Genomic DNA, 23,568 nt, shown 5'->3' on the forward strand with positions numbered 1-23,568 from the left:
GCATATCAACAACATCTGCATCATAAATGTACCAGAAGAAGAGAGCAAGGGATTGAGAACATATTTGAAGAAATAATGACTAAATACTTCCCCCACCTGGTCAACCTAGTGGGGGGCGGGGAGGGAAGGCCACAAATCCAGGAATCACAGATAGCCTCAAACAACATGTACCCAATACAAAGAGAAAATCTTAAAAACAGCAAAAGAAAGACAGTTACCTATAAGAGAGTCCCCATAAGACTGACTGTCAGGTGATTTCTCAACAGAAACATTTTAGGCCAGAAAGGATTGTCATGAAATATTCAAAGAAAGGAAAAGCAAGTGTCTACTACCAAGACTACTCTACCCACAAGGCAATCATTAAAAATTGAAAAAGAAATAAAGAGCTTCCCAGACAAGAAAAAAGTTTTTAAAAAGTTTATACCAACAAACCAGTATTAAAAGAAATGTTATATGGACTTCCTCAGAAGAAAAAAAAGAAAAAGAGAAACATTGCTATAAAAAATAAAAAGTTGCTGTGGCCAGTGTGGTTCAGTTGGTTGGGCATCATCCCATGCATCAAAAGGTTGCCGGTTCAATTTCCATTCAGGACACATGCCTGGGTTATGGGCTCAATCCCTGGTAGGGGGTATGCAGGAGGCAGCAATTCATGTCTCATTATCACATCAATGTTTTTCTCCCTCTCTCTTCCTCTCTTAAAATTCAATAAAACATCTTTTAAAAAATAATAAAATGGCAAAAAGATGTAAGTGTTAATAATCATTTAAATGTAAATGGATTAAATGTTCCAATCAAAAGACATAGGGTAGCTGAATGGAAAAGAGAACAAGATTCATATATATTCTGTCTACAAAATACTTACCTCAGAACTAAAGTCACACTCAAACTGAAAGTAAAGGGACAGAAATAGATAGTTATACAAGTGAAAATGAAAAAAAAAAAAAGCTGGAGTAGAAATAAATATATCAGACAAAATAGACTTGAAAACAAAGGTCATAATAAGGCACAAAGAAGGAAATTACATATTGATAAAGGCCTCAATCCAAGAAGATGGTAAACATTTAAGCATCCAACATAGGAGTACCTAAATATATAAAGCAAAATTTGATGGACATAAAAAGAGAGATCAACAGTAATACAGTCATAGTAGGGGATAACACTCCACTGACATCAATGAATAGATTCCCCTCCCCACACAATTGACAAGACACAGTGGCCTTAAATCACACACTGAACCAGATGGACTTAATTGATCTTTTCAGAGCATTTCACCACAAAAGAGCAGAATATACATTATTTTTGTGCACGTTGAATATTTTCTAGAATAGACCATATATCTATATATATAAAAAGCCAGCAACCAAAATGCCATAACAACTGGAATGACTGATCACTATGACGCCCATTGTGACCAGAGAGCCAGCCCGCTCAGGGGGTGGGGCTGGCCGGCCAACCTCCCATGGCCCCTCCCCCTGGATGACCCCGCCCCCGATTGGCCGCCCCACCCTGAATGGCCCATAGCCCCTCCCCCTGGCTGGCTCTGACCCTGATTGCCCCCGCCCCCCCAAGAGGGGGTGGGGCCAGTAGGCCAACCTCCTACAGCCCCTCCCCTCAGCCGGCCCCACCCCAGATGGGCCCCCACCACCCTGATCAGAGGCAGGGCCAGCCAGCCAACCACCCATGGCCCCTCCCCCAGGCCACTGGTCCCTGATCAGCTCCCCCACACCATTTGGGGGTGGAGCTGGTCGGCCCACCACCCACAGCCCCTCCCCACAGCTGGCCCCACCCCCAATAGGCCACCCCACCCAAATCGAGGGTGGGGCCTGCCAGCCATTCACAAATTTGTGCACTGGGCCTCTAGTTAGGTCATAAAACAATACTCAATAAATTTAAGAAAATTGAAATAATATCAAACATCTTCTCCAATCACAATGGTATGAAACTAAAAATCAATTATGAAAAAAAGTGAAAAACACACAAACAATTGGAGGCTAAATAATGTGGTACTAAACCATGAATTAGTTAACAATGAGATCAAAGAAGAAATGAAAAGATACCTTGAGACAAATGAAAATGAAAACAGAACAACCAAAAATCTATGGGACACAGCAAATACAGTCCTAAGAGGGAAAGTCATAGCCCTACTCAAGAAACAAGAAAATTCTCAAATAAAAAATCAAATCTTACACATTAAAAAAAAACTAAAAAAATAACAACAAACAAAGCCCAAAGGAATATAAGGAAGGAAATAATAATGATCAGAGTGGAAAGAATAAAAATAGCATCTAAAAAAACCCAATAAAAATTATCAAGGAAATCAAGAGCTGGTTCTTTGAAAAGATAAACAACACTGATAAACCTTAAACCAAAATCATCAAGAAAAAAAGAGAGAGGGGGAGGAGAAAATGATGGCTGAATAGGCAGACCTGTCAGGCACCTAGTTCCAGGGCCAGGCTGGAAATACAACTAAATTGGAGAACATTCCCCTGGAATTTCCAACTATGGTCCAGCTGAGGAGGTGACTTATAACAAGGAAGAATAGAAGGCACCTGGAAACAATAGGAAGGGCGAGATCATGAGAGGGGGTTGCCCAGAAAGGAGGGTGCTGAGCTATGGGGAGAACAGTTCTGGGAGCACACACACCCACCCACAGCGGCAGCAGAGACCCAACTGGTGGTGCCTCCAAAATTGCTGTGGCTAGACCTGCAGCACCCATATCATCCAAGCAGCCACGAAAGGTAGCAAGACTGCTGGTGGCAGCAAAGTCTAGACCCGGCAGGCCAGAGCCAGTTGGGCAGGGGGTCGCAGTTTTGATTGCTATTTTATTTTATTTTATTTTATTATTTTATTTTATTTTATTTTATTATTTTAAATTAAATCTGTAAACAGAGAGCACAAGAGTTTTCATTTGCAACTACATACCTGAGGCATTGGTGCAAGGGAGGGAGACATGAAGTTGAGGTACCTGGGGACAGGTCGGGTGGGAAGTAGGGCAAGGAGACTTGGAAAATCAGTTGCCAGGAGTCATGCATTGGGTTGTTCATACCCTTCCAAACTGAAATGGCAATTTCCCCTGGGAGGAGCTACCTGGGGGAAAAAAATCTGCCTTAGGTGACACAGCCTACCACACCCTGCATTTTGAACTTTACTGAGAAAACAAAGGCAGAGGCCAAGCTTGGGACTGAATAGTCTCAAGGAGCCCTTAGTGATCAGAATGGAGGAGGGGCCATCTGTCTTACTATTCTAGGAACCAGACTGATAAAAACTGTAGGGTCCCAGAGAACCCCATTGGTCTCCATACAAGGACCTCTGCCCAGGCAAGGGCAGAATAATATTTTGGGGCACTCATGGAGGAGTAGGTCTAGGACAGGAACAAACACCCTTCATATTCCCTGAAAGAAAAACAGTACCAACCCCACCTAAAGCCCTCTCAGAAACAGACTCTTGAGTAGTTAATTTTGACAGCTAGTGGACAGGCACGGAGGGCAGATTGGCCCCTCCTGCTTGCAGCCAAGTCCTGTGGAATCAGACACAAGCAATGGACCAGTGGAATTGCTTGGAGCTTCAAGCAGAGTGCTAAAAGCCAAAAGACAGTGCCTGACCTAGATAGCACTTAAGTACCTAACAGGAAGCCCAGAATTGGCAGATGGAACAGAAGAGTGGGGTCCTAAGCCAGTTCCCACAAGGCATTAAAACTTGCTTGAAGCAAACAACACTTCACTTAATTTTTTTACTTTTTGCATCCTTTTCTTCCTCTCTTCTCTTTTCCCCCCTGTTTTTCTTCTCCTTTTTTCCTTTTTAGCTTTTCTCTTTCCTTTCTTCCCCCCTTTTAAAATTGATCTTCCTTATCTATCTGTTTTATTGATTTATTATTCTACTCTCTGTTGTTTTGTTCATATGTCTAATTTCCTCTCCTCTGCTCGTAATCCATTTCCCATTCTTTTTTCTTTTTTTTTCCACTACTCATTTTTAAAAAATATTTTCTCTCTTCTCTTTCTCTTTTTTTCTTCTCCTAATTTCTTAGCTTGTTTCACTTCCTAAATTTAAGACTATCTGCTATCTCCTCTATTCTACTTTTCAATTTTTTTTCTTCGTTCTTGTCTTCTCATTTCTTTTTTTCCTTCCTTTATTCTAACTGTGGTCTTTCCCCTATTACTCTAATTATTTAATGTTATTTTCTCTATTTAAGCTCTTCATCTACAGATTGTGCCCCCTCCCCCCCAACCCTTTTCTGGGTGGGTGTTTTTTGTTTGTGCTTTTTGGTTTATTTGTTTGTTTTGTTGTGTTTTCTTTCCATATATATTTTCTTGATTCCCTCATTATTCCTGCTTTCTTTTCTCTTTCCTAATTTTCTTTTCTCTGGTGGCCACTTTTTCTGGGGCTATAAGGGTCTTGTGTACATTAATGCTCTGTTTCTTCTGGGTTGTGTCTTGTCTTATTGTATTTGGTGTGGTTCGGCCAACACCTCCACAATGGCTGGTCCAACATGATAGGGAGCAAACCACTTGATCAGACACCCTGAGAGGAGACACCATTCACAAATGGGACAATAACATTCAAAACCAATTACATCAGGAGAACCCACATATCTCAAGTAGGGGGGGGGTCTCCCTAGAACACCCAGGCCAGGAGACCTAAGAGACTGCACCACTGGGTCCCACAAAACATCTACTACATAAGCCCAACCCTAAAAATATGAGTGGCATAGCAGTTTGATCTAATACAAAGGAATCAAATACAAAGGAACAGCAAAAATAGATAAAGAAACAACCCCAAATGAAAAAAAAGGAGGAATCACCAGAAAAGAAACTTAATTAAATAAAGGCAAAAAATTAGAGAAAGAATTCAGAGTAATGGTTATAAGGATGCTCAAATGTCTCGATGAAAATTACATGCAAATCAATGAGAATTGTAAGAAGCAGAATGAGAAATGAACCAACATGAGTAAGAATCAAGAGGAATTGAAGAATAATATAGCTTCAAAAAAGAATACAATGGAAGGTTTCAACTCTAGACTAGAAGCTGAGGACCCAATCAGCGAGTTAGAGGACAAGGTAGAATAAAACACAGAAGTAGAGCAGCAACTGGAAAAAAATTAGAATGCAGAAAGAGAGCCTAAGGAAGCTGTGGAACAACATGAAATTAAACAACATCTGCATAATAGGGGTGCAAGAGGGAGAGGAAGCTGAGCAAGGAATTGAAAACCTATTTGAAGAAATAATGACAGAAAACTTCCCTGACTTTGAAAAGAAAAAAGTCACATAATTCTAAGAAGCATAGAGAGTCCCAATCAAGATGAACTCAAAAAGACCTATACAAAGACACATCATAATTAAATTGGCAAGCATAAAAGACAAAGAAAGAATCTTAAAGGCTGCAAGAGAGAGACAGAAAGTTACCTACAAGGGATCTCCCATTAGACTATCAACTGATTTCTGAACAGAAACACATCAGACCAGAAGGGAATGGAATGAAGTATACAAAGTGATGAAAATCAAGGGACTAAATCCAAGAATACTCTATCCAGCAAGGCCATCATTCAAAAATGAAGGTGAAATCAGGAGCTTTGCAGACAAAAAAGGCTAAGTGAGTTTATTACCACTAAACCAGCAATGCAAGAAATGCTAAAGCGACTGTGGTAAAAAGAAGAAACAGAAAAGAAGGAAGGAACATAGGCATAAAGAATTAAAATTGCAACAAACAAGTACCTATCAATAATAACCTGAAATGTAAATGGATTTAATGCTTCAATCAAAAGACATAGGGTAGCTGAATGGATAAGAAAGCATGACTCATATATTTGCTGTCTACAAAGACACACCTCAGAACAAAGAACTCACACAGACTGAAAATGAAGGGATGGGAATAAAATTTTCAGGCAAATGGAAATGAAAAAAAAAAAAAAAAGGCTGGGGGTAGCAATACTTATATCTAACAAAATAGACCTCAAAGTGAAGCCCATAACAAGATATAAGAAAGGCCACTTCATAATACTAAAGGGATTGATACAACAAGAGGCTGTAACTCTGGTAAACATATAGGCACCCAATACAAGAGCTATACAAAAATATATAATAAATATACAAAAAAACCCTTCTTGCTCTGGCCAGTTTGGCTCAGTAGATAGAGTGTTGGCCTGCAGATTGAAGGGTCCCAGGTTTGAATCTGCTCAAGGGCACATGCCTGAGTTGTGGGCTTGATCCCCAGTAGAAGGCATGTAGGAGGCAGTCAATGGATAATTCTCTCTCATCATTGATGTTTCTATCTCTCTTTCCCTCTCCCTTCCTCTCTGAAATCAATAACAAAATATATTAAAAAAACTTTTGGGGATATCAAGGGAGAGATCAACAGCAAAACAATTATAGTAGGGGACTTTAATAACCCACTGATATCACTGGATAAATCTTCTAGACAAAATATCAACAATCCTAAATGACACTCTAGACAGGTGGAACTGACATCTTCAGAACATTCCACCCCCACAGCTACATGATATATATTCTTCTCAAGTGCACATGGGACATTTTCAAAGATAGACCACATGTTAGGACACAAGCTAAATCTCTACAAATTCAAGATTGAAATCATATCAAGCATCTTCTCAGAGCCCTGGCCGGCTTGGCGCAGTGGATGGAGCATCGGCCTGCGGACTGAAGGGTCCTGGGTTCGATTCCGGTCAGGGGCGTGTGCCTTGGTTGCGGGCACATCTCCAGTGGGGGGGTGTGCAGGAGGCAGCTGATCAATGTTTCTCTCTCATCGATGTTTCTAACTCTCTATCCCTCACCCTTCCCCTCTGTGAGAAATCAATGAAATATTTAAAAAAAAGGCGCATCTTCTCAGACCACAGTGGCATGAACTAGAAATCAGTTACAATAAAAACCCTCATAAACAATCAAATACATGGAGGCTAGATAGCATGCTATTAAACAATGAATGGGTAACCAGAGAGATCAAAGAAGAAATAAAAAAACATCCTGGAAACAAATGAAAAGGAACACACAACAATCTAAAATCTATGGACACAGTGAAAGCAATCCTGAGAGGGAAGTTCATAGCACTTCAGGCCTATCTTAAAAAACAAGTAAAACTGGTAATAAGTTATCTAACACTACAACTTAAAGAATTAGAAAGATAACAATAAGAAGAGCCCAGAACAAGTAGAAGGAAGGAAATAATAAAGATTAGAGTGGAAATAAATGACATAGAGACTAAAAAAACAGCAAGAAAGATCAATAAAACCAAGTGCTGGTTCTTCAAAAGGATAAAACAGATGGATGAAGCTTTAGGCAGACTCACCAGGTAACAGAGAGGACCCAAATAAACAAAATTAGAAATAAAAGAGGCGAAGTAACAACTGACCCCACAGAAGTACAAAGGGTTGTTAAAAAATACCATGAATGTCTTTATTCCAACAAACAGGAGAACCTGGACAAAATGTACATATTCCCAGAGAAATGCAACCTTCCAAAACTCAATCAGGAAGAATCAGAAAACCTGAATGCGCTGATAACTCTTGATGAAATTGAAGCAGTGATAAAAAAAAAACAAAACAAAAACAAAACAAAACAAACAAAACCCCAAAAAACTTCTGGCAAACAAAAGCCCTGGTTTGGATGGTTTCACAGGGAAGTTTTAGCAAATATTCAAAGAACTAACACCTATCCTCAAATTATTCCAAAAAATTCAAGAGGAAGGAACACTTCCTAGCTCTTTCTATGAGGCCAGCATCACCTTAATTCCAAAACCAGATAATGACAGGACAAAGAAAGAGAACTGTAGGCCAATGATGACCATAGATGCTAAAATCCTCAACAAAATTTTAGCATGTTGGATCCAGCAACACATTAAAAAGATCATATATCATGACCAAGAGGGATTTCTTCCAGGGATGCAAAGCTGGTCCAACATTTGCAAATCAATAAATGTGATAAAGCACATAAACTGATTGCAAGACAAAAATCACATGATCATACCAACTGATGCAGAAAAAGCATTTGAAAAAATCCAACATCCTTTCTTGATAAAAACTATTAGCAATGTGGAAATAGAGGGATCATACCTCAATATAATAAAAGCATTATATGACAAACCTACATCCAACATCATACTTAATGGGCAAAAACTAAAACTATTTCCCCTAAGAACAGGAACAACTGTTGTTCCAGGAACCACTCTTGTTCAACATAGCACTGGAAGTTCTAGCCACAGTGATCAGAGAAGAAGAAAAAAATAAAAGGCATCCAAATTGGAAAGGAGGAAGTAAAAAATCTCACTACTCCCAGATGACATGATACTGTGCATAGAAAACCCTAAAGACTCCATCAAAAAAAATACTAGATTTAATAAATGGATTTGGCAAAGTAGCATGATACAAAATTAACATCCAAAAATCCATATCATTTTTATACACCAATAGTGAACTATCAGAGAGAGAAACTAAAAAGCAATCCCATTTACCATTGCAACAAAAATATTAAGATACTTATAAATAAATTTAACCAAGGAGATAAAACACCTGTACTTAAAAAACTACAGAACATTAAAAAATGATAAAGATATAAATAAGTGGAAGAATATACTGTGATCATGGATAGATAGAACCAACATCATTAAAATGTCCATATTACCCAAAGGAATATATAGATTCAGTGTAATCCCTATTAAAATACCAACAGTGTATTTCACAGATCTGGAACAAACACTCCAAAAATTTATATGAAACCAAAAAAAAGACCTTGAATAACCACAGCAATCTTGAGAAAGAAGAGCCAAGTTGGAAGAATCACAATAGCAGATATCAAGTTATACTACCAAGCTATTGTACTCAAAACAGCCTGGTACTGACATAGGACCAGGCATATTGATCAATGGAACACAGCAGAGAACCCAGAAATTGACTGAAGCAATTACACTCAATTATTATTTGACAAAGGAGGCAAGAGCATACAATAGAGTAAATGGTGTTGGGATAATTGGACAGCAACATGCAAAAAATGCAACTAGACCATCAACTTACACCATACACAAAAATAAACTCAGAATGGAAAAAAGACTTAAATGTAAGTCACAAAACCATGAAAATGCCAGAAGAAAGCATAGACAGTAAAACCTGGTATCTCATGTAGCAGAATTTTCACTGAAACATCTTCTAGGGCAAGAGAAACAAAGGAAAAAGTAAACAAATGGGACTATATTAAATTAAAAAGCTTCTGCACAGAAAAAGAAATTGCCAACAAAATGAAAAGGGAATCCATTGTATGGCAGAACATATTTGCCAATAATACATCTGATAAGGGATCAATTTTCAAAATATGCAACAAACTCATCAACTTAACACCAGGAAGACAAATTAAAAAATGGGCAAAGGACCTGAATAGACACTTCTTTAAAGAGGACATACAGATAGCCAATAGACATAAAAAATTGCTCAAATCGACTGATCATCAGATAGATGCAAGTTAAAACTACACTGAGTTATCACCTCACACCTGACAGAATGGCTACCATCAATAAGTCAACAAACGAAAGTGCTGGCGAGGATGTGAAGAAGAGGGAACCCTAATACACTGCTGGTGAGAATGCAGAATGGTACAGCCACTGTGGAAAACAGTATAAAGTTTCCTCAAAAAATTCAAAATGGAACTGCCTTTTGATCCAGCCATCCCACTTCTAGGAATATATCCTATGATTCCTGAAACACTGTTCAGAAAGAATATATGCATCCCTACATTCATTGCAGCGTTCTTTATAATAGATATGATCTGAAAACAGCCCAAGTGCTAGTCAGTAGATGAGTGTATAAAAAAGTTGTGGTACATTTACACCATGGAATACTATGCAGCTATAAAAAGACGGAGCTCTTACCCTTTGAGTCAGCATGGTTGAACCTGGAAATTATTATGCTAAGTGAAGTAAGTCAATCAGAGAAAGACAAAGATCACATGATCTCACTTATATGTGGAATCTAATGAACAAAATAAACTGACAAGGAAAATAGGTCTAGAAGCATGGGTGCATGGAACAGACTGACATCTCAGAGGTGAGGTGGATGAAAGGAATGGGAACAGATTAACCAAAGAACTTATGTGCATACTAGAGGCCCAGTGCATGAAATTTGTGCACTGGGGTGGGGGGGTGTCCCTCAGCTCAGCCTTCACCCTCTCCTATCTGGGACCCCTTGGGGGATGTCCCATAGGGATCGGGCCTAAACCGGCAGTTGGACATCCCTCTCACAATTCAGGACCGCTGGCTCCTAACCGCTCGCCTGCCTGCCTGCCTGATTGCCCCTAACTGCTTCTGCCTGCAAGCCTGATTGACACCTAACCACTCCCCTGCCAGCCTGATTGACACCTAACTGTTCCCCTGCCTGCCTGATCACCCCCAACAGCCCTTTCCTGCCAGCCTGATTGCCCCCAACTGCCCTCCCCTGCTGGCTCAATTGCCCCCAACTACCTTCCCCAGCTTGCCTGGTCACCGCTAACTGCCCTCCCTTGCTAGCCTGGTCGCACCCAACTGCCCTCCCCTGCTGGCCTGTTCGCCCCCAACTGCCCTACCCTGATGGCCATCTTGTGCTGGCCATCTTGTGATGACATCGCATGTAAGACAACCTAGGTTTTTATTATATAGGATATGCATAGCCCATGGACACAGACAATAGCTTGGGGAAGGCCTGGGGAGGGGCGGGGCTTGTGAGGAGGGGGCAATTAGGAGGGGTGGGAATGAGGGACATCTGTAATACTTCAACAATAAATTTAAAAAAAATAAAAGAAAGGTCTGTCTTATTAGGGAAGCCTGACTTTACAGAAAATGAAATGGAGGTAGCTTAAGCAATTTAACAACTGATATGGTGTTAGTGTTGGAGCGAGAGTAAACTAGGCTGTCAGGATCCAGGCAATAAACTCAGTATACTCTAATTGGACATTTTTCTTGTTGTTATTCAACTAGACTGCAAGCTTCTAGAGGTCAGGGAACCTTTCATTCTAGAGCTGGGGAAACCACCTGTGCTTAAGCAAAGCCAGACAGCTGGTGGCTGAACAGACATGGCCCCTTCTGCCCCATCTGCATTGTAACCTGCATGGACTGTGCTTTCCTATGGATTTATAACTCCTAAGGTACTGCAGTTTCTCTGTCCTCCAGAGAGGGCGCTCCCTGAGAACAGGGACCAGAGCTTCCTATCTCCAGCTTCCCTCTTCTCCTGACATCTGTGTAGTTAACAGCACTCTTCACAATGCTGTATGTGCTGTGTCCTCTCACTTTTTCTGGGTCACAGTATTGACTAGTGTGGGGTTCACGGTGGTGTAAAAACAAGGGAGGGTATCCACAGAACCACAACTGTTTGATTACACGTATTTATGTCTCTCCTGTAAGATCTATAAAGAATAAAGACTGTTCCTCGTCTCTGAAGGTTCCATCAGTTAGAATAATACCTGGTACAAAGTACATGCTCAATACATTTTTTTTTTGGTATGAAGATATCACACAAGAAACCACCTAAAATGTTTTGGTTTGTTCAATAGTAAGATTTTTCTTTTCTTTTCTGATATGTCCTTCCACTGTGAGTGATGAAAATCAGTTATTCTATTCAAGATTTTTAAAAAGAGTATAGTAAGAGTAAAATGGTGCAAAATGAATTCAAGATCAATAGTCTTAATTGGGATGCATTTCATTAACAACTGTCCACATGCCTCTGCAATTTTAATAGTTTATCACCTATTTTTATACATGGTGGCATTTCTTAATGGACACACATGTATGCATTTACTGTTTTTATGAATGCAAAGGTTGGCCTTTTAATTATACTAGTGGCCCAGTGCACAAATTCGTGCACATTGAAAGGGAATTAATTAGAAGAAATATTTTAATGTTGCTATTCACCTTTTCTCTATAATAGAAGTGTCAGAGATTAAAGAAAAGTAGTAAAATGTATATAAAAATAATATATAAATTTATTAATAAACAATAACAACATGATATAACAACAAAGATATGATATAAAAACAACAAAAACATGTAAAAACAACATTGATACAAACAATACCTGATAAATTGATTAACTTATTCTAATATCTCCCTGTATACCACATTAAGAGTAAAAACACTTTCAGAGTGCTTGACTAATTTCCCTTATGATGAAGTATTTACAACTTTAACTTTAATGTCAACACGCTCTTTGAACTAGAGAGAAAGCAACATATAACTGACCATGTGCGAAAACGGGTTCAGGTAGGAATATTCCTACTCTGTGTAGAGTTTGTCCTTGTGATTTATTAATTGTCATCGCAAATGCTGGCCTCACAGGCAACTGTCTTTGAATTAATTTAAGTGGGAGGCCAGTGTCAGATGGGAACAAATCAATTCTTGGAATCAGAACAACCTCTCTTTCTGCAGATCTTGTTAATATTTTAGCTTCGATTATGTTAGGTTGCAATCTTTTGATAATAAATCTGGTACCATTACAAAGACCCCATTTACTATTAATATTTCTCAGTAGCATGATAATTACACCTACTTTCAATTTTAATTTATGACATGGCATTCTTAAAGGTGTAATACTATTAAGAAATTTGATGGGAAAATTTTCCTTTTCGGCATCATCCGTTGAATCGATGGAATCATCACTCAAATAGGTGTGAAAATCTCCACTGAGTATATCCAAAATTTCTTCATCTAATTTATGAATATGCTCATTTTTAGGACAAGGAATTGCACTTTTAAATACATTTTGAATATTACCTGTAGATATACTATTTCCAAAGGTAGCTTCAATAATAGATCCATTACAAATCATTTCACAGGGCATTTCAATAATATCCATTCCTAAATGAAAACTGCTATCAAGTTTGCCATCTCCAAGTTTTACTAACCATTCACTATAAGCAGAATCCTCTGATCTCATATTTGTTTTAAGAGACAACTTTCTGAAACATCCCCAAACATTACAGTACTTTAAACTCATTTGTACTATGGCTGATCGCATAGCATGCGGTACAATACTGAGACATTGTCAAAAATCCCCTCAGAGAAAGAGAACTTTCCCACCAAATGCAACATTCAAATTCATAATTTCTCTTAGTGTTCTGTCTATGGCATTTATAGTATGACTGGATGCCATGGTGTATTCATCAATAATGAGAAGTTCGGCCTTTTTAATGGTTTTAGCAACTTCACTCTTTATATCAACCCTAGAAATTGAAGTTTTAATTAATGGAATCGGTAATTTATATTAGGAATGAAAGGTTCTTCCACCAAGAAGTAAATTTGCAGCAACTCCTATAGACGCTGTGGGTAAAACAGTACCACCATGATCTCTAATATAATGTATTAAACTTTATACAAATATGTTTTTCCACTACCATCTGGACCATCCAAGAAAAAGCATTTGGGGTGTACAGTTTGATCTTCGATGGCTGAAGTTATAGTCTGAAAGGCTGCCAACTGTTCATTGTTCAGAGAATTTATCAAAACCTCTGCCTGTTGTCACTCGTACAATTCATCACATGTATTTGTATTCATTAATAAAGGATAGTCTGGAAGTTTGAAATGCAAACATTCCATTCCATGCAATGTGAATACTTCTTGAAATTTTTTAAGGGCATGCATTTCACAGTTCACATAGGCACTCTCTATTTGGTTTAATTTCCAACAAAAATCTTGAATAAAATGAGATTTATTCTCATCCCATAATTTGTCTGCATCAGAAAGACATCCAAACACCCATATATATGCAAAAAGTTGCCATAGTTGTTTGGGCATATTAAGGATGACTACATTGTCAATGGTATCTTTCCAGATAGTGTCTTTGATTAATGACATTATGTTTAGCAGCTTCACGAAATGTATCATAAATTACACCTCCCACAGTTCGCAGATCAGCAAAACTTATTGCACCTTTTACATGTAGAAGCAAAAGTCTAAGGTAATATCATTCTGGTTCTCTGAAGCTCACAGTGAACAGTCTACCTGTCCTTTTGGTGTTTTCTCCACAAAGAATTATTAAACACATAATGTTGTGGAATGTCCCAATAATAATAATTATGCACGTCAAAGTCTTCTCTATTCAATAAAAACCAAGCCATCAAAGTTGAGTTATGCCTTTTAGCTCTATCTATAACTTCAGCAAAATCATCGGTATGAAAATACAAATTCTTATCATTTGGCAAATGAATAGCTAATCTTGTGATTGCATGAGATTGGTCATGCATTCACATTGCAAAAAGTCTCCAAACAGCCTCAGGAGCACTCACCTACCTGGAGTCAATGAACCCTGTACTTCATCATGATTGATAATATTTTTTTTTCAGAAATTTGAATATTTACACAATCATACCCTTTATAGACATATTTAAATAAATGACACTCTTAATCGATGTGCAGGCTTCAACATTTATATGACAGCTATATTTAAAGCACAAATACATGATATAAGGGACAATCCAAGTGTTATCAACAACTTTATTTCCAATAGACATGGTACTACCAGTTATTTATTTGTTTTGGGGATATACATCAACATTTCCAATGGTCGCATTTTGAAATCCTTTCAGATATCCCTTTGAACATTTTCTACTTTGCATACATGGACTATTTGGATTTTGTATTCTACATGGTCCATGTACCATATTTGATTTTACAATTTGAAAAAGTCGAGGACACTGGTCTTCATCCAGAATTTCTGCCTTAACTATACGGTCAATGTCGTCTTCCGTTCATAATTTGGATTCACTATCTAATATCAATAATATGTGAGTGTGAGGCAGTCCGTGTTTCTGAAATTCAATGACATGAATTTTAACTGTAACTTTGCCAAATAAATCAAATTTATATATATCATTTAAAAGAACATTTAGCTTAATATTAAAAACCCTGGCTACCAAGTCAGGTCTGTTTCAACTTTTTGCCAGCATTGTAAATTATTTGTAATATCTGCCCATTTTGGGTTGCATGTCATGGTTATGAATAAATCGGGCTTGTCATTATTCGTTACAATTGCCATAGCATCCTGATATTGGTGCTGCATATTTCTGGGAATACCCTCAAAAGACGACAGAAGTATTATCATTTTTACCAATTGATACATTGTCATTTTCAGATCTAGATGTGAGATAATCCATCAAACCACTATATTTTTCAACTCCCAACTTAGATTGGTTTGCTTTGATGAAATTTATCCGATTGGCCTCCATTTTTGAATACGAATCCACGATAAACTGTTGAGTTAATTTTCCTGCATTTAAAATAGGATTGAACGTGTCCTGCACAGAGAGATGAAATCCATAATACTGCATTTGTGTGACTTGTGTCCTTGCATTTCATCTAGTATTATTGTCAATTACACTGTCGTTTCTGAGTCTTAATGCAATATCTGTTCCCCAGCCTTTTTCACCATGTGGAAAAAGAATAGGATATATCATTGCATCTAATCTAGGAAACAGAGTACTGATTTGTTTCATTTTAGTAGCATTCAGATTATTAGGATCTGGTTTACAATGAATGAGCAAGTGCCTTTCAAAAGGAGGTTTTCCATTTTTGTTTCTGAATATGATGGCAACTTTGATTACACAGGGATAATTATATCTACCTGGATCACTATTGCGATCATATTTAATCACCATTGTTACCTCTGTGGGAGCAATACCTTTTGCTGCTACTTCAGATTGGGCTTCCTTTTCTACCTCATGTAGCATCTTGTATGATTTTGTTAATTCGTTTATTTCATGCATGAGGTTGTTGATGTTGGTCACGAGTCCTTCTGAGAAACCTTGGTTTTCTGGCATTGCTAAACTTTTACTTGTTACTTCGGCCATATCTAAAGTATAGAGTTGAGCAAACTTCTGAGAAACACCATCTGAAGGATGTAAAGTTCCAGTATAGTGATAAACTTGTCCGTGAATTCTAAAACAATATGGCCCATATGCTGATGGTGATGCAATATTTGCACCCATTGAAGCAAAAGCAAAAGAACTATTTATTGAAAGAATATTTTCCATGAAATTTTTACTGTCAGAATCTTTGTTTATCATTAATTTTTAAAAATATGCCAGGTATTCTGAAAAATGTACATCATTTGGATAAACTTTACCTTTGCTACAACATCGAGTAACTTTTCCATCAGATGGTTTTTCATCAGAGAAATTTAGTGATAGGCAAAATTGACATGTAACAGTCATTCCACCACAACTGTGTTCGATAATTGCATTGTCATTTACTCCATTTTCACTGTGAAGGCAGTTCCTACCAGTATTGGTAGTACTTGTTGATGACTGTTCTTTAGACATATTCTGTCAATGACGCCGGCTTCTTTTGGTTCCATAGATACCTTGTGCCAATAGTTGGTTTTCAGATACATTCTGTCACTGACGCTGGCTTCTTTCGGCTTCAGAGGTACTTTATGCCAATAGTTGGTTTTTAGACATATTCCCTCCTCCCTCCTGTCAGGGTCTGGGGTGTGGGTGAATGGGATTCTGGGCTGTCAGGGTGTGAACAGCAAGCTGACCAACAGCCAATTCCATGAGGAATGGGGCTCCTGCCTCCCTGCTGTCAGGGTACAAGGTGTGGGTATCTGGCTCCCTCTTCCCTCCTGTAAGGGTCAGGGGTGCAGGTGAATGGGATTCAGGGCTGTCAGGGTGCTGACAAGGTCTGGGTCAGTGCTTGTCATAGCTACTGGCTGGTGGTCTGGTCGTTGGTCGTTCTGGTTGTTACACCTTAACGGTTGCTTGTATTTTATTATATAGGATACTACTGAGTCACTGTGATTAATGAAATGCATGGAAAAGACCAAAAACTATTCCTTATCCTATTTAATAAAGAGGGAATATGCTAATTGACCCTTACACCATCACAAAGCTGGCAGGGCCCACAGCCAATAAGGAGGGAATATGCTAATTGACTGCCCCATCCTTAAAGATGGCAGTGCCCACAGCCACAAGATGGCAGTGCCCAGTCCCCTCAGCCCACCAGGGTGACATGCACACAGCAAGGCCGGGCCCGCCCCCAGGCAGGCCCAGCCTTCCCTCGCACCTGCCACTGGAGTCCCCCAGTCCTCTCAGGTAACCAGGGCTTAGGTAACCAGGGCTGGCCGAGGTTTGTGCTGCCAGCAGTGGCAGCAGCAGAGATGTGATGGGGCATTGCCTTGCCCTGATCACCAGTCACCTCCTGCCCCTGAGGGCTCCTGGACAGTGAGAGGAGGAAGGCCAGGCTGAGGGGGCTGGATTTTCATGCACCAGGCCTCTAGTTTCATATAAAGAATAAAGCTGCTGAAGTTTTCCTATTGGGCTTCTGATGAATGTTCTGAATAGAATTTTACCAATGAACGAAGCTAAGATTCTAGTTTGCATCTTACTTTACAACAGCACACTCCAATAAGCACTGATTGTGGCTGGGCACTGAAGATACAAAGTCAATAAAACACACATACACACCCTATATAATAGAAGCCTAATATACAAATCATCCCCTTGGGCGGCTGTTTGACCACGCACTATGACATGCGCTGACCACCAGGGGGTGACGCAGAACATGGTGGGCATTGGCGATGTGGTGCTAGCAGTGGGTGGCAGTGGAGGTGCTGCCAGCCCCAGTGGGCCGCAACTGGAGCGGGACCTCACAGGATGGTGGAGCAGGTGAGCGGGCAGTGCCAGGCCAAGGTGGGTGCCCGATCCCTGCAGGCCACCCTGAGGAACCCCACCTGTGCACGAATTTGTGCACCAGGCATCTAGTGGGTGAATAAAAACATCAGAATGCTAAGTTCAAGATTACTTACAGTTTGGGGTTACATACAAGAAAAAAGATAACTGTTTGAACATAGATCTTTGGGAAATGCAATCAGGGCAGAAGAATTTGTATGCAAATAAAATCTTTCTGATATGCAGTTTTAGAAGCTGGGAGATAATTCTCTGGGTGCAAGGATCTTTTCAAGTGTTCTTTACAAACATGAAGAGAAAAAAAGCCAGTTATTGAGCATCTACTATTGGACAGACAAGTAGCTCACAAATGTTAGTAACACGGGTCATAAAGAGACTTTTGAACTGTGCTAACCCCTGCACTCCACTCCAGAGGATGTGATTCAGGAGGCCTAGGAAGGCGGCCTAAGGACCTGTTTGAGGCAATTGGAGGCCTGAGAACTTCATTCTGAAAAACTTTGCCCCCCGACAGCCATGATTGAACTCACTTTGACTTTGTCCCAAGAGACTAGTTCCTGATTCTCTAGGTTCCCTCAGCTTAGTTTTTACTTTCAAACAGGCTTCCCATCCTCTATCTTTATGATTACATTTATTTCAAACCCAGTTTCCTGGGTTTCTCAGTTGCCAGGTGTTTTCTTTCTGTGAAAATAAGCTGTCAGGAGTTACCACTGCCTCACACCTGGTGTGGTCAGCAATGCCATTCTGACACAGGTACCCTCACTGGTGCTGTCCCCAGGCTCCGCAGGGAGTCCCTATCCTTTACCCAAACCTCCCCTCCCAGTTCCTCTACTAGATTGTCCCTCAGTTCAGGCATAAAGGATAACACCCTCACTTTACCCTTTGAAGGTCCTTACCCCTCAGAATTCAGACCAAAGGGATTTTCACATGAACATGGTCTCTTTAAGGTAATAATACTAACAGCAACATAAATGTGAGCACCTACTAAACACCTATATGTGTCAGGCACTGTGGCAAATATGGGCTGGATGTTACCTCATTCATCCCTCACGTGGCCATTGAGGTCGTCTGTGACTCCCCCACATACCACCCAGGGCTTTGAAACTCAGGTACTTTAAATACTTTTCCCAACATTGAAGAGATATTAAACTGAAGAAAGGGTCTCTGAGAGAGGGATTTCAGGCACCAGAACACAAGGGCCTCTTTGGAGGCAGATGGAGGCCTTTTAGGTATCAACAAAATTGCAATTGATTGCAAACTCCTAAATTTAACCTGAATTAGTGGCCCACTGAGTCAGGAAAATCATAAGGAGACACTTAGTATATTATTTATAGTAATGTTAGTTGAAATAAAAAAATCAACTCCCAAATACATGATGGCTAAAGCAACCCAAGTTTACTTCTTGCTCGTGTTCCTTGTTCTGTTCCGGTTTTGAACAGGTCAGACCCCTGAGAGCTTGGCTCCATGCAGCTGGCCATTCAGGGACCCAGGCTGAGTGAGAATCTGCCATCTTCAACCTTCAAATTTCCCATCATCCTCTCTCTTCAGTCAGGGAAGAGGAAAGACTGGAGCATCACACGCGAGAAGTGCTTACAGACCAGGCCAGAACGTGGGACCCATCACTTCTGGTCACATTGCCCTGGCTGGAACCAGTCTCATTGTGCCACCTAATTGTAAAGGAAATGAGCCGTCTAGCTGAGACAGAATAAGTTTGGTGTGAAGCTAGCAGTTTGTACAGTCCATCTTTCTATTCCGCAAATACCCATTTCTATCATTATCCTTTCCTCTCAATACAGACAATTGAAGTCTATCCAGCTGCTGTGTGAAGCTTAAAGTCCAAATTCTCCTGGTTATGTGCAGCCTACTCCACCATTTGTGAGTGTAGTTCCACGTGGTTGACAAACTTAAAGACAGTTATCCTCTTCCACCTCTCCCAACCCCACCCCCACACACTGGCTCCTAATACTGAAGCAGGGATAAGACATCACCACAACAATGTCTCATTTGAAGAAGGTAAGAATTTGACCCATGTAGTGGTCCCTGCAAGGACGAAATCCTCCCAGGCAGGCACTGCCAGGCCCCTCGTGGGCTTTCAGGGATTGTAAGCGGTGGGAAGGTGAATATATGGGGAAGACTAATGGAAGATGAGCTTATTTTAGTGAAGCTGGTTATGCAGCCACAACGAGGTGCTGATGTCTCCGGGGGTTATTCTCCTTCTGGTACAAAAGAGGGGAAGGAAAACACCTTCACAAACAGAGATGTAAGCTCCACTTTTAGGCAGATAGGGGAAGGGCAGGGAGCTTTTTCTGCTTCTTAATTGCCTTCAGCCCAAATCATTCTCATGCCAGAGTGGCATATATTGGGGTAGCATGTTCTGATCTCCTTCTACAGGACTGTCAACTTTCATGGCCAACTTTCTGCTTGTGCAAGTTGGCAGGCCAACATTATATTTGTGTCTTGTGTTTTGTTTTCTTGTCACAAACCTTGGTAGCATTTGCTCTGACCTATATTTCACATATTCCATAGGTCAGAGGCCTAAGAACATTTTCTAGGTATAATTTTCAAGCTTGCATTTTTTTCTTTCTGGACTCCACGCCTCCTTTAATGTAAGGGCAGCTATCCTGGAACTATTTGAAACAATACCTTAGGGGGAAGGCCACCTTCTTGATCTGATACTTGCCACGGGGATGCCACTTTATTTAATTGAAAAAAATTAATGGATCAATATTGTTCAAATGCATTTACAATCTTTTTTCCCCCTAAAAATTTGAAGTCTAGATGTTGTCAGCTGTTTTTTAACCCTGTGAGGACCTACATTTATGCACATTCTCTACTCCCTGTATTGTACAAACTGGCCAAACTTTCCTAAATGTATCTCTTTCTTGCAATGCATCCCTATATACAGCTAGAAGCAAGTAGCACACAGCAACAATTTTACCAAATAATTTGTCTTGTTCTAACAGGATCGCTGTGGAGCTCAGGCTGCCGAAAGCTCTGCCATGTCCACAATGTGGCTTCCCAAGATCACAGGCCTTCTTCCTTGGCTACGGCACGGCATGGCGTGGGGAAGAGGGTAGAGCAGTCCTTGTGAAGGTTTGTAATGGGCAGGCTGGGATGTGGTGGGCACCACTACTGCTCACATCCCATTGGCTAGACTCAGTCCTGGGACCACACACTACTGCAAAGGAGACTGGGAAATGCAGTCCAGCTGTGTGCTCTGTGCCAAGGTCCCAGGAAAATTACTTATGCCCAGTAACCTTCCACTCATTCAACTAAAATCTGAGTGTGACTACCTTTTAACCCCAGGAGCACATCCCGCCCTGTTGCAGAATCCTGCCCCCCTCAATCAGGGTGTATGTTACTGTCCCACCAGCAGGCCTCAAACATGTGTACATGCGTGTTGGCTCTGACTTCCCACAGCCCTGAGTGCTCATGCAACCTCTCTACAGCAGGGCGTGGGCCCTTCCTTTCCCTCTAGTGCTACACCTGGCAAATAAAGACTAGACACAGGTTTTATTCTCAGGTTTTTTTTTTTTTTTAATCCTCACCCAAGTATATTTTTTCCATTGATTTTTTTTTTTTTTTTGAGAGAGAGAAACATCAATGTGTGATTGGGTTGTCGGGGCTGAGGATCCAGCCTGCAACCAAGGTATGTGCCCTTGATCAGGAATCGACCCGGTGACCCTGTAGTCTGCGGGCCGATGCTCTATCCACTGAGCTAAACCAGCCAGGGCTGAACCTGGATTTTGGAGAGCATGTGCTAGTGTCTGTCACAACAGGAAAGAGGAGCTTGTTCTCGCTGCCTTTGGCTAGGCTTCAGGACATCAAAGGAGGAAAGCTTAATCTCTCTAGAGCTGGGAGGTTTTGTTTTAGTTTTTCCTTTGTGGCATGAGGACTGGGAAGAGGAGGATTTTCCTGCAATGGCTCCTCACGTGTGTTCAGATGTCCCCCTACATTGCTGTACTTCCCACAAAGAAGCTGGGGACTTAGGAAACTATCAGCTCATTCCCTTGGGAAAGGAGTGATATACTGACATTTGGTTCAATAATTCTTTAACTGCCACAGGCATTGCCACTGTCCTGTTCACTCCTCTGAGAGCTGACACAGCACATGGAATTCTTTCACCTTCCTGGAGTTCACCTTTCCCCAGCCCAGAAAGAGATGAATGCAGATGTCAAGGCTTGATCCTACAGGCATAGCTCATGAGCACCTCTGTCATTTTTCATAAGCACTTAATTTAGTACAATCAATGTTTTAGCACTGAGTCATAGCAGGTTACACATGTGGGGGCTCCTGTAAGGTATTTGGGAAGGAGGGAACATGAACAAGGCACTGGTTGTGGTCACCAGACTTGAAGGATGTATAGCCATTGTTCAGTGATGTATCAGGACCACTGCCAGGCCCCTAATCCAGGGCAGGAACATCGAATCCAAGGAAGATTTGGTAAGTTACATAGGCTTCTTGTGGATGTAAGAAAACCTTTCCAGTAACAAGAATTTAAAGTTTGACCTCTCCTTTAAAAGCAGAATGGCCTTAATCACCGAAAAAATGAGGTTGGGAAAAATACCTGTCTTGGGCATGTGCAAAAGTATTCATGTCCCATTGGCCCGAGTCACGTGACCAGAGACCAATGATATGGAAATGGGGAGCCAATTGTTTGCTAGTATGGAAAGTTCCTCTATCCAGGTACTCTGGCTGTGGACAAAATGACAATGTACACGGGTTGCTGTCAGAGCCTATGCCACATTGCTGTTACCTCGCTGATGTTGTAATTTGTAATGACAGGGCATGTGGTAAAAGCAGTGAGTTCTTCCTGCACTATCAAACAAGTTACTGGTCAGAAGCCTTGTCCAGTGAAATGGTATGACAGTGGATGAGGCCTTTAAAAGCTCACGGGAAGAGGCACTGGCAGAATATTGCAGACATGGAATGCAAACCCACATTCGGTGTAAGTGAAGATCCCTTTGAAGAATTTCTTCCTACTGCATGATGGGGTTTCCAGTGCATTAACCATGTGATCCAATGGCCACCAAAGAGAATGATGCTAAACCACAGAGGTCAGTGTTGTGCTCTGTTGCTGACAAGGGTCAGCACTCAGCAGAGGTGACTGACTGCCAGGTGAACCTTGATGTGGAAGCCTGTGTTTTGGGGCCCACACATGACCACCCAACCTGCTAGTGTGGCTATTGACTCAGAATCTTATTGAGCAGGTTTCAGAACAGTGGCAGAGATAGTGACTGACATCCACAGAAGGGCTATCTATGATAGTTGCTATTTGGGGAGAATTTCTAAGAGACCAATACCTGCACATCATGTGACTTCAGAAAGGTCAATTCAAGTGATTCTCCCCTTCCACCCACAGCAACTTGTCATTGATTTTTCATTCTTGTTTGTTCCAAGTCCCTGAACATCTGGTGAAGCCATTAATCATGACCTCTCCATCAAGGTAGTTCCATACCTCCGGCATTTCTTCTTACAGACACAGTGAATGAGCCTGGGAGGATCTGACCTTGAGGTCACTCCCAGGTAGGCTGTAGTGCTGTAGTTGTTCACTTTTGAGTGTGCCAGCATAACTTGTGGAACCATCTGAAAATATGAACCACATCTTCTGGTTCTCAGTTAACTGGTCGCTGGGCCTATTGGGCTGTCAGTGTGGATTGGAAGAACGGGGTCAATGCAGGAAAAGGTACACCAGAGTTTGAGCTGCTTGTTCAAGCAACTTACTTGTACCTTTATTACTTGCTGGAGTCCAATTTCCTACACACCAGTTACACTTGATGATGGGTAGCAGCTGTCTGTGTCCAGCTTTGTGGTTCAGTAACTTAGAGACCACCCAGCTCTTAATGTGCATCTTGGGTCACATAGAAGCTACACATAGGGCCCAGTGGAAAGCCAGAAGCTATTTTTTTTTAAAGGAGAAGAGTTATCAAAA

At 40.7% G+C, this 23,568-nt stretch overlaps 1 protein-coding gene across 1 annotated transcript in view; it reads right to left on the bottom strand.

Annotated features, from left to right (window-relative positions):
* ST6GAL2 (ST6 beta-galactoside alpha-2,6-sialyltransferase 2) overlaps positions 1-23,568 on the bottom strand; it is a gene marked incomplete at its 5' end in the record, with an annotated part of 333,761 nt that overhangs the window by 200,492 nt on the left and 109,701 nt on the right. The gene's annotated exons all lie outside the window — the stretch shown is intronic.

Source organism: Myotis nattereri (assembly GCF_964212035.1).
Source record: "Myotis nattereri genome assembly, chromosome: 3".
Taxonomy (NCBI): domain Eukaryota; kingdom Metazoa; phylum Chordata; class Mammalia; order Chiroptera; family Vespertilionidae; genus Myotis; species Myotis nattereri.